The sequence below is a fragment of the Leiobunum rupestre genome, chromosome 2 (assembly GCF_980474605.1).
Source record: "Leiobunum rupestre chromosome 2, qqLeiRupe1.1.hap1, whole genome shotgun sequence".
Classification (NCBI taxonomy): domain Eukaryota; kingdom Metazoa; phylum Arthropoda; class Arachnida; order Opiliones; family Sclerosomatidae; genus Leiobunum; species Leiobunum rupestre.
The window spans coordinates 86775269-86786659 of record NC_143385.1 but is presented as its reverse complement, the minus strand read 5'-3'; positions in this window follow the sequence as shown (position 1 = coordinate 86786659).

Sequence of the window (11391 nt, the reverse complement as noted above, 5' to 3'; positions counted from 1 at the left end):
AACTTGGAAATGTTCAGCTGCACCCACCTCCCGGCTCGAGTTTTAATTATGAAAACGTTTAAATCGCGATTGAAATTATAAAATCGTTTGTCAATGATTAAATCGTGATTGAAATGATTAAATCGAGATTGAAATGGTTAAGTCGTGATTGAAATGATTAAGTCGTGATTGAAATGATTAAATCGTGATCGAAATGGTTAAATCGTGATTGAAATGATTAAATCGTGTTTGAAATGATTAAATCGTGATTGAAATGATTAAATCGTGATCGAAATGATTAAATCGTGATCGAAATGATTAAATCGTGATTGAAATGATTAAATCGTGTTTGAAATGATTAAATTGAGATATAAATGATTAAATCGTGATTGAAATGATTAAATCGTGATCGAAATGATTAAATCGAGATTGAAATGATTAAGTCGTGATTGAAATCATTCAATCGAGATTGAAATGATTAAGTCGTGATTGAAATCATTAAATCGTGATAGAAATGTGTAAATCGTGATTGAAGTGATTATTCGTGATTGAAATGATAAAATTGAGATTGAAGTTACCTAAGTCACGTTTCTAATTTGAAAAAATCGAGATTGAAATGATTTAAACCTTATGAAAATGATTAAATCGTGTTTGAAATGAGTAAATGGTGATTGAAATAATTAAATCATTATTAAAATTGTTAAGTTATAAGTAATACAAATGATAAAATCATGATTGAAATGATTATTCGTGATAGAAAGGGTTTTATCATGATTGAAATCATTTAAGCGTTTATAAAAAATCCAAAGTTTGGAACATCCGATCTCCAAAATCGAGAGCTCACTAAATTGCTAAGGAAAATGTCTTTAAACAATTTTGCGAAATTTCGAGAATAGTCGTAGGCGATATGGCGAAATCTATTTGTTCGTGTATTTTTATTCGGGTGTACCACAGTGGACCAAAGTTTATTGTCACTCTGGATATGTTCTTGTTTGAAGGCGATTTAAGAATCTGTGCAGACTATAATTGTCTTAATAACCCTTTACAGCCAACCTATTGTTCATAGTGATAGGTTAACTGGAACGGCTAGTTTCGCCCGTTTATTAAGAATTTAGTAGTGTAAATTTCTAGTTTGGTTCTATACCATAAATTTTAAATCTGGGATCTAGTTTTTGAGTTGTATGTTTTCACAACATCGAGTTCTCCTTTCAATACCTGCTAAAGTTTTGTGTTACTTTAGCTACGTTATTTTGTGAGCCATGTAGAATTGGGTGTGCTTTGGTAGTAAAGCATTTTTGGTAAACGGATATGCTTTATTTGGTATTGGGATTCCACAAATGTGGTCAACGGTGGTTTTCCGAGCTTTTTCACTAGCGAAGAGACCGACATTCACAAAATCGACGTACACTCACCAAAAAATTAAAATAGCAAGAACAAATCGAGCAATGATTGATTTTGTATTTTTTTAAATTAATAAATCTTTAAAATACGTTGTAAAAACCACCAATTCAAAATTCTCAATAAAATCCAAAAACATTTCGATACAAATAAATTTGCCCAACATTGGTAGATTGTTTTTAAATACAAGAATTTTTTTTTGAAAATTCTCCAATCCAATTAAAAATCCACAAATTCAGGTGCAAGTCCACAAATGCCGGGAAAATCCAAATAAATAAATCAACAAATCCCCAAAAATATAAATCCTTGAATTTTTAAATAATGCCTATTGATTTCAAAATATCGCACATTATTTTTTGAATATCCAGCAATTAGGTTTTTTAAAAGGGTTACATAACATTATCTTGATAAACGTTTTGCGCAGTTGGTATTGCCGTTTCATCATATGTTAAAATACCCAGAAAGTCCCCAGATCATAAATAAAGCTGCGTTTTGAAATTCTGAAGCGGTTAAAAACCTATTTTACTATACATAAAAATGGTTTTGACATTATAGAAATAAAATTACATTTGTGGGTGTTGTAGCTGTAGCAGAACTACATGTACAAGGTTTAGCATATTTTTCATATAATATCGCATTCTCGTGTGACCTTTCTTTGACTCCTCTGGTGGGTATGTTTTTGCGAACATTCAGTATAAAACCACGGAAAAATTGTTGGCCACTTATTATTATTCGTCACAACATTTGCCGGGTATTAGTTCTGAGATAACCTTTAAGAGTTGTAATTAATTAAACATTGGACGTTTTACGTAAGAAAGTGACGGAGAAGAGGAATCTAAATCTAGTTGTAAAAAAGAATGTAGATGAGCTAAAATAAAGCAGGGGGACAATTTCCGAACGCCGGTCATTCTTTTAGACTTTGAACTTTCACAAACAGAATGGTTGATTTTCAAGTATAAAATTACGTGGTGCTTTGAAAAACCATTACTTTGCGTCCAAATGATACTAGCTATAGCGTATTCCACTAGCTATGAGTACGCGAATATGCATTTGATGTAGGGACGGGCCCATGGTAATAGTTTAGAATTGAGGTGGTTAAAGCAGGAGCAATTCCCCGATAAACGATTACCAGAGAGACGCACGTTCGAAGCCGTCGATAGACATTTACGAGAGCGGGAACATATTCAACCAGCCAGTAATCGGGAAAGGACGGAAGATATTCCAGAAGACGTCGAAGAACAAGTAATTACACCTCGTCTTTAAAACTAGCATTTTTCTTATAATCATTCCTTCGTCGCTTTTAATCTACCGAAAATAATATTTACATTCTTTTATTGATAAATAAACAACGAGTCAATAATTAAAATATGTAGGTGCTTACCATATTCGACAATTATCCCGAAAGAAGAACCCGGCAAGAGGGAAGGCAGTTGGAGGTGAATCACGTCATAGTGTGGCGAATACGTCATTGTCACCAGTATCACCCTTACCACCTAAAAAAGGTACAATCTCTGAACGAAGCAGACTATCCTAGGCGAGTTCAGTTTTGCCAGTAGTTTGTGGACAGAGTCGCTGGAGATCCACAGTTTCCGGCTATAATCCTAACGGCTGATGAAGCCAATTTTTCTCGTGCTGGCATTATCAATCTGCACAATAACCATCAGTAGAGTCAAAGAAACCCTCACATGGCAACTGTTAGATCACACCAACAGCAATTAAGCCTTAATGTCTGGTGTGGAATTGTTGGTAACACTTAACTTGGACCGGTTTTTCTTCCACCCAGGATAAATGGTGAGGACTAATAATGGTTTTTACGAGACACTTTGCCAGAACTACTGGAAGACGTACATTGGCAACGTTGAGGCTCATGTGGTTTTGGCACGACGGAGCTCCACCAAAATTTAGCCTAGAAGTAAGAGCTCACCTTGATGAGGTGTTTTTCTTAAGATGGATCGGTCGAGGGTGGACCGTCTCATGGCCCGCTTGATCTGCCGATTTAACCCCTCCCGATTTTTTATTTCTTGGGACACATTAAAGACTTGGATAAAAAGACTGAAGTTCGCGACATTGATGACCTACGGCAACGAATTATTGATGTCTATGAAAGTTTCCGTAACAAGCCGGGAATCGTCCAACGGGTTCAAGAATCATTTGTACGACGGGCCCATGCGTGTATCGAAGCCCAAGGTGGTCATTTTGAATAATTTTTGTAATTAAATTAAATTTGTACGTGTTTCATGACATTTGAACGAAAAAAAGATCCCAATTCAATTAGAGACTTGGATAAAAAGACCGAAGTTCGCGACATTGATGACCTACGACAACGAATAATTGATGCCTGTGAATCTTCTTATGGGTTCAAGAATCATTTGTACGACTGGCCCATTCGTTTATAGAAGTCCAAGGTGGTCATTTTGAACAAATAAAACGTGTTCCATGACATTTGAAGAATAAAAAGATCTCAATTCAATTAGAGACTTGGATAAAAAGACCGAAGTTCGCGACATTGATGACCTACGGCAACGAATAATTGATGCCTGTGAATCTTCTTATGGGTTCAAGAATCATTTGTACGACTGGCCCATTCGTTTATCGAAGTCCAAGGTGGTCATTTTGAACAAATAATACGTGTTCCATGACATTTGAAGAATAAAAAGATCTCAATTCAATTAGAAACTTTCATTTAAACAACGGTGCCACTTTGAAACACCTTCGTTTTACGTAATATGTAAATTACAGAGTTATCCTACTTATTCTAATTTAATATCGCACTTTTGATACTAGTGATCGTTTTCTAGTTAAAGGAAACAATTATAATAGAAACTGCACACTGGCCTTTTTTCGACAGTTTTTAGGTCGAATTTTTTGGGCCAATTGCTCGGTAGCAATGCATTTTGTGACCCATGTTCATTATACATTTTCAACTCAATATGACCCAAAGAACACGTCACTTAATTTTTGACATGGTTTTCCGTAACACCCAGTATACTAAAAAATTGTTATATACTATATTATACTAGACAATTCTATAATATATATACTATACTAAATATACTGCACAATTTTTATAATTTATATATACAATACTAAATAAAAAAAACGAAAACTGTTTGGTGTTGCATTTACGGTTCTTTTAGTGAAGTAGTTTCGATGACAAATATGGGAAACCTTGAAAAACTCGGCTAGGTTGGGAACGTGTACACAGTTATTACGCGTACTAAAAGGTGCACGCGGGGAAAACATCGTGTAGGTGAATTTTAGAGAGTAAATTACCATAACGTCGCTTAGCCTCTAAAGTACCGGTGATTTTAAATAATTGGAACCACTACTCGATGAATTCAAAAAACACCTCTGCATAATGGTTTGTACACTTGGAAAAATGTAGTACACTGTTCTTTCAAATATTCAAGTTAATTTTCATAAAATTCCAAGAAATAGCTCACATTAAAACTAATTTCGTCCTCTAACTCAATCCACAAACTTAGTTGACGAAATTATATTTTATATCACTTTATTTATCTTCCACAAGAAACCATTTATTTAATCTTAAAATAATTAATCCTTACTATTTCTGCAACCTTTTAAAAACTTATCCCCAACCATTTGGTCTTTGTTTAATTCCAAAACATGGGACCCTCACTTTACCTACCATCAGTGATAGCAGGTGGTGATTTTGGTTAATTTCCCCATGGTCCTAGCGTGCTTTCTCCCTTTTGAAAATAAATTGGCGAAGGAATTTTTAAAGATTCAAATTTATTATCGGTTCATTTATCGGTTAACTTTTCGAAAACAAACATTTGCACGTAGTGAAATGGTCCTTCAAGGGGTACATTAACTGGTGTGCTCTGCGGCTTGGGATATGTTACTCTTCGTCACATGGTCCTAACTCAACTTCGATTTAGTTCAGGTAAGGATTGGTGACTGTGCTCCGGGTGGTTTTGCGGTAGGTCTCCGCACCTGTGAACTTTGCTTTTACCTCCTTTTGGGCTAAAATGGTCGAGTTCTGGCTCCAGTTGTAAAGGGACACTGGGCTGCAGTACATTCATTTCCGATATTGACTTCCGCCCTCTTGTTGGCATTTTCTTTGTCGCTGGTGGTACATCAACAATAGTTATTCCCGCTGCTGTACTTGAAGTGTCCGTGCCATAGTTGAACCTTTCGAAGGGTTGGATGGCTTGTAAAATTGTGTCTGCAGTGCAGTTCTCGTTAAGTCTACACCTGTTGGTCACCCGTCTGGGGTGTTAAAGCTGTCGCGTGATGAAGAGACTATCGAAAATACAAGATGATTGATATCCCCGATGCACTACTATTAACATTCTGACCCAATGCATGCGGTGAAATAACAATACCTCGATGTTGAGTTATTATTAAATTTTAAATATTTTACATTTTGAATAGTATTCTATTCAGGTAGGTCATCTTACCTTAATTAAAAATACTGAACTTCTGACTGATGAGTTAGAAAAAAAACCAATTGAATGATACTTTTCATTTATTTAGCATAGTGGTAATGGTTCAGCATAGTGGTAATGGTTCAAACGTTTTTAAATAATCTTTACAAATCTTGTATCAGAGTACACTAACGTCGAAAGAAAGTGTGGCGATACCCTGCACCTTCTGAAATAGAATTGGCCCTTCGACCCAGAGTATTGTATTGCTACTCACATTTCCATAAATAAACAGTTAACCAAATTGTTCATGATTAATCGAAATTTTGGCGGTTAATTTGTTCGTTTCCCCGAGCTCTAAGCATAAGTAAGAGTGCCACAGAGCTCTATTTTTAGGTAAATTGTAAGATTAATTGGCAAAATAATATCTTTAATTTAATATCAATTATAGCCCTCTAGTATGGAAATCATTTTAAAAAAGTTGGTACAAAATTTCAGTGACACTGAAAAAAATTCAAACTGAAGAAATTTAATTTTCAGGAAATGTAGTTTTTGCTTTCTTCTTTGCCGAGCGTGTTGTGTAAATTCGATCTAAATCATAAGGTGTTAGATTTTTCATAAGCTCTCTGGCGATCTTTTAGGAAAATGGGAAAAAACAGGCATATTTCTCAACTAACCCACTACAATTTTTTTTTTCATCCTGTGTATTTTGCTAAAAACCACGAGCAATTCAAACAATTAGCAGAAAAGGTAAAAAAGGTTTTAGGTCAGCTTGATCAGCCATTTCAAACAGGTAACCTGATAGCACATCGTGGGGATTCTGTTACAAACTCAATGGCAAGCCGTCATTTACCAAAATCATGTCAAACGTTTTATGATGCATGGAAAATTAAAAATAATAAGCACTTATATCCAATTGTAAATAATCGTATTTCATACTTCATATGTGTTTTGTAAAGCCTGCCTGCTTTAAAAATAGAATATTGAAACATTTAAGTTATTTTTTTCTCCAAACTTGCTTATTTCTAAAATTACAACTAAATTTGTATAGTTCTATACCTTCAACACTCTTGGAAGCTTAGATTTTGCTTTAAGCTCATTTAATAATCTAAATAGTTTATTTAGAAAAGTGAAATTGTTAAAATTAGCAAGCAAGCAGTTCAAAGTGCGGACTTGGGTATTACTTTTGTTTTGATGACTGGACTTTCCAATTCAATTTGACTATAAAAATAATTATGGTAACGGATGAAAATCGCTTAATATACATTAGATCAACAGCTTGATTGCTTAACGTTAGGACCTTGAAATTTTAAAAAAGCGACAAATGTTTCCCCGAAAACAATAAGAGACTACATTATTTTCTAGTTAAATACAAATTTGAGTTACAATAGCCCACAACGTTTAAAAGGAAATTTTTTTGATAAAATTTAAACAATGGTTAGATTCCTTTAATGTTTACAACTAAAGTTCAAGGAAAGGACTATAGCAGTTTCGTAGCGCAATTATTACAACTATTACAACTAAAGTTCAAGGAAAGGACTATAGCAGTTTCGTAGCGCAATTATTATGAAGCCGTGCTCTCTAACTTTGAATTCCTTTAAAAATCACGTTTAATTTGATAGCCCATAGCGTCGTTGTTACGTTAAAAAATATCATAATCATAATTTAATAATTTAATTGAAATATTGCTGACCATTGGATTTATGTTCCAAAAACCACATTTTAAGGAAGTTAAAACGCAATTTATATACAAAAAAGAAATAACTATGGTTATCAGTTTCGCCTCACCATTATTGCAGATATTATATTTTATATAATACTTAAGAAATAGACTTATTGAAGTGTCTTGACTGTCTTCTAGTATACGTTCGATAAAACTAGACTTTCGCTTCCTGAATTAGAATGAATCGCGTGCTAATTTGCATACAAATAACCCTGTTGGAACCCTAAAACTACTTGTAGATAACGTTTAAAGTTACTGGCGATTGCGAATTTGTTTCAGGTACTAAAAACACTAAAGGCTATCGAATGTTAGCAAAGAAAACTCCGTGGAACTTAAGAGAAGCTTCGAGTCTAGAAATGGCAGCTTCACGATTGTTTTGCTGCATCTTTTCTAGTCCATTCCTTGAACAAAATATTTATATTTCATTTCAATTTCACTTTATTTTTTGGTAATCAATTGGCTCTTTGAAACACTAACAATTGAAGGACTCATAAGCTCACAAAGAAATAAATAGTGTTGTAAGTCGGAAAATATTCCGTATTTTGCCGAATAAAATAAAAAAGTTTTCATTCCATGATTAGTCTAATATTGTTTGCCAATTTAAATAAAGCGGCATTTTCGCCTCATTTTTTAGAATCTAATAATAAAACTAAACCTCTAGACTAGCTTTAAACTGATTAACAATGTAACACTATTAATGTTTTGTAGTATGTTTACTGTTATTAGACATTTTATATCGATCAAAAGTTAAGAACAATAAAAACCCTTAAAAAGTAATTAAAGTTTCAATTTGTATTTTTCCGATTTGCGGAAAATTTTAATAGTTAAAATTTACAAGGTGATTTGCTCACGAACTTGAGTGAGCTCATCGTTAGACAAAAGTGATGATGCAAAATTTATCAAGTTACATTAGTTAAGATGGGCAAGAATAATATTTAAATTTAGTTTATTTCAAGGAGTAGTATTAAAATTAACATGGTGCTTATTGCTCACACACTTGATCACTTTTTAACAAAATTTATACTAAAAATATCAATAATATATATCATAAATATATAATATAACAAAAGTCAGAATTTCAGCCAGAGATTCGAACAGTAGATCGGTTTCGCCCTTATGGGGCTCATAATTACTATGTACCAACTCTGGCTTTACTCGTAAATCTTCCGATATCAGTTAAACCATAAGTGTATAATATTGTTACATAAGTGTGACACTTCCTATGTTTCACATGCAAAAGTTTTACTGAGAGCTATTCACAGAACAGACTGCATTACGTGCTTCGTCACCGTTTTCGTCCGCTTGCTAACGCGTCACACGTTGCCTTTGACAGCGCCTCGCTAGGGGGAGATTTTCTTCTACTAGCTCTCAGTAAAATATTCCCGAAAGTGACAAACTTATGGAACAATAATATAGACTTATGATTAAACTAATGTAAGCCGGTTTCACACTTTTGGGAACCCTGGATGTATATTAGTCTTACTGAAATCGGCAGATTTCGGAATAAAGCCAGAGTTCCTACACAGTACTGATGAAATGGCGAAACCGGTATACTGTTGGAATCTCTGGCCTTAATTTTGACTTTTGATATAAATATCTTAACGTTGGATTTCAACGGACGCCCGAGCGTAAAGGTTGTCTGCTGTAAAGCGACCGCCATGCAATAATTGGTGAAGAATTTCACTTTAAATTGCTGTGAACTACTCACATATATATTATATAATCAGGAAACTTTAGAGGTATACACTTGGAAAGTCTAAGGTTCCATTGGGACGGTGATACGAAAGCGCGCCGAGAAAAAGGTGGGGCTTAACTACGTCAAGTGTAAGACGTAACACGACCTTTCTAATTCATAGGCTCGAAGTTTGACGCGTCGTCATGGTAACAAATAGGCTTATAAAACAAGGGATTTAAAAACTTCAATTTGTTATCGTACTTAATATTTTGAAGTTATTATAATGTTCTTCGCGAAAGAAGTGTAGTGATACCTAATTTCAGGTATTTGTATGGTTATTAAAGAGATAATCAGGAAATTATAATAATATAATAACCATGACTAGGCTTAATGACGAGTTTTCGTCGAATTAGGGTAGCGAGGTGCGAGAGTTTTCCCGCTTTAAGACACGCCCGTTTCTACGAGCTTCATCACGGCCGTAAAAATCTTCCTAAGACATTCCAAGTGTATACCTATATAGCTTCCTGATATAATTAAACATATAATAGAATAATAATTTGGTTAAAGTTTTTGTAAATATATTTAATATAAATATTTGCAGCTAATGATTACGATCGTTCTTCAAAACCTGTACAACCAAAGCGTGTGTGTGCCAAACACGTGATTCAAATAATTCACGCGGAGCAGCTCGATTTGCCAAAATGCTGTCTTTTTACCTATCCGAGGGGACTTTGTACCCTAGGAGGGGTTATACAAACACCGTGTCTGTCTGTCTGTCTGTGGGTGGGTGGGTCTGTCTGTCAGGTCTGCGAACGCGTTCGCATTTTCTTAGAATCAGGGAAAAGGTTTTTCCAAAAGCGCCATCTTTTTGTCATTGGGTGTAGTATAATTTTTCAATCGGTCGGGACTCGAGCCCGAGCCCTATTGAACGGCAGGTGAGCGTTCTACCGCAGAACCACGGATACAGTTACGCTTTACTGAAAATTAAAAACTCTTCCGAGGAGAGGTATATTTTGGCTTGCCAACTTGTTCTTATAGGCCTTAAGTTTGTGAGTACTATTTTGAAAATTACGATCGAGTAGAAACGAACCAGGTGAGACAAGTTCTTATAAAAATGATTATCAAGAAATTTGGTTGCTTTTTCTCCAAAGTTTCCATTGCCTCCAATTATTTGGTTCATTTTTATTTTCAAATTATAGTATGGATCATTAGCGTAGAGGCTTAATAAAACAAATTTTTATTTATACCCGTACACTTAAAGCTGTTTTATACTTGGCGGCGTTTTTTACAGATTTACCGTCACTCGTGTTACTTCTACTGCACTACGAACAAAATAAAATCTAGGGAAACAGCAGTTGTCTTTGTTGTCAAGCGTATGTGATACTGTGAAACGGCAAATCAAGAAACCTTATTGGATCACACGATTCCGCCAAATAACCATGGATTGTAGATTTTAGAGGATCGGTAAAAAGGTTGGTTTTTAGCACCCGTAAACCAATCACACCAAGGGAGTCGTCCAAGGTTATTTGAAAAAAACAAGTATCACTAAGAGTGGACGATACTGTTCGAAAAAGAAAAAAGGTAGACACCAAGTACATTTCTACGCCAAAAGGTATTTTTTCACGTTTTTATAGATTAAATATGATATACTATATATCAGTTGATAGTTTTTATCGAATTAAAAAACCAAAATTAAAAATTACGTAACAATATCAACCGCATTAGATTGCCATTTTGAAATTTTAAGATCACGTGGTACAAACGACCTTGCTATACTCCCTCGGAGTCTCTCGAGCTGATTGATACGCGGGGAGAAATATAATGCACTGTGGAAGGCTATCGAAAACCTGTCCTCTTAATTTACTGTCCATGAAATAACTTAGAAATTGAACAATCTGACTTTCAAACATTCACTTATGCCTTCGAGTAGTTGATTTACAAAGTATACAGTTATTTAACTGAGCAGTCGAAGTTTTCGCTAAATATTTCAAGGACCCATTTCATTATACTAAAGTAAGAGTACCGGTATATTAAGCATGGTAATTACCACTTTAATTATAGTTCAGTAGTAAAAAAACTTAATGATTTCTACAATAGTCCTTGGAAACAGAATTTCTCTATGGTTCGCTTAGTTTAATTATTATTTTGTTTGTTTTAACAAAGCTGCAAAGACTGCTACTCTGATCGATAAATATTTTCGCGTTAGCTTTTGATGACCCGCACACTGC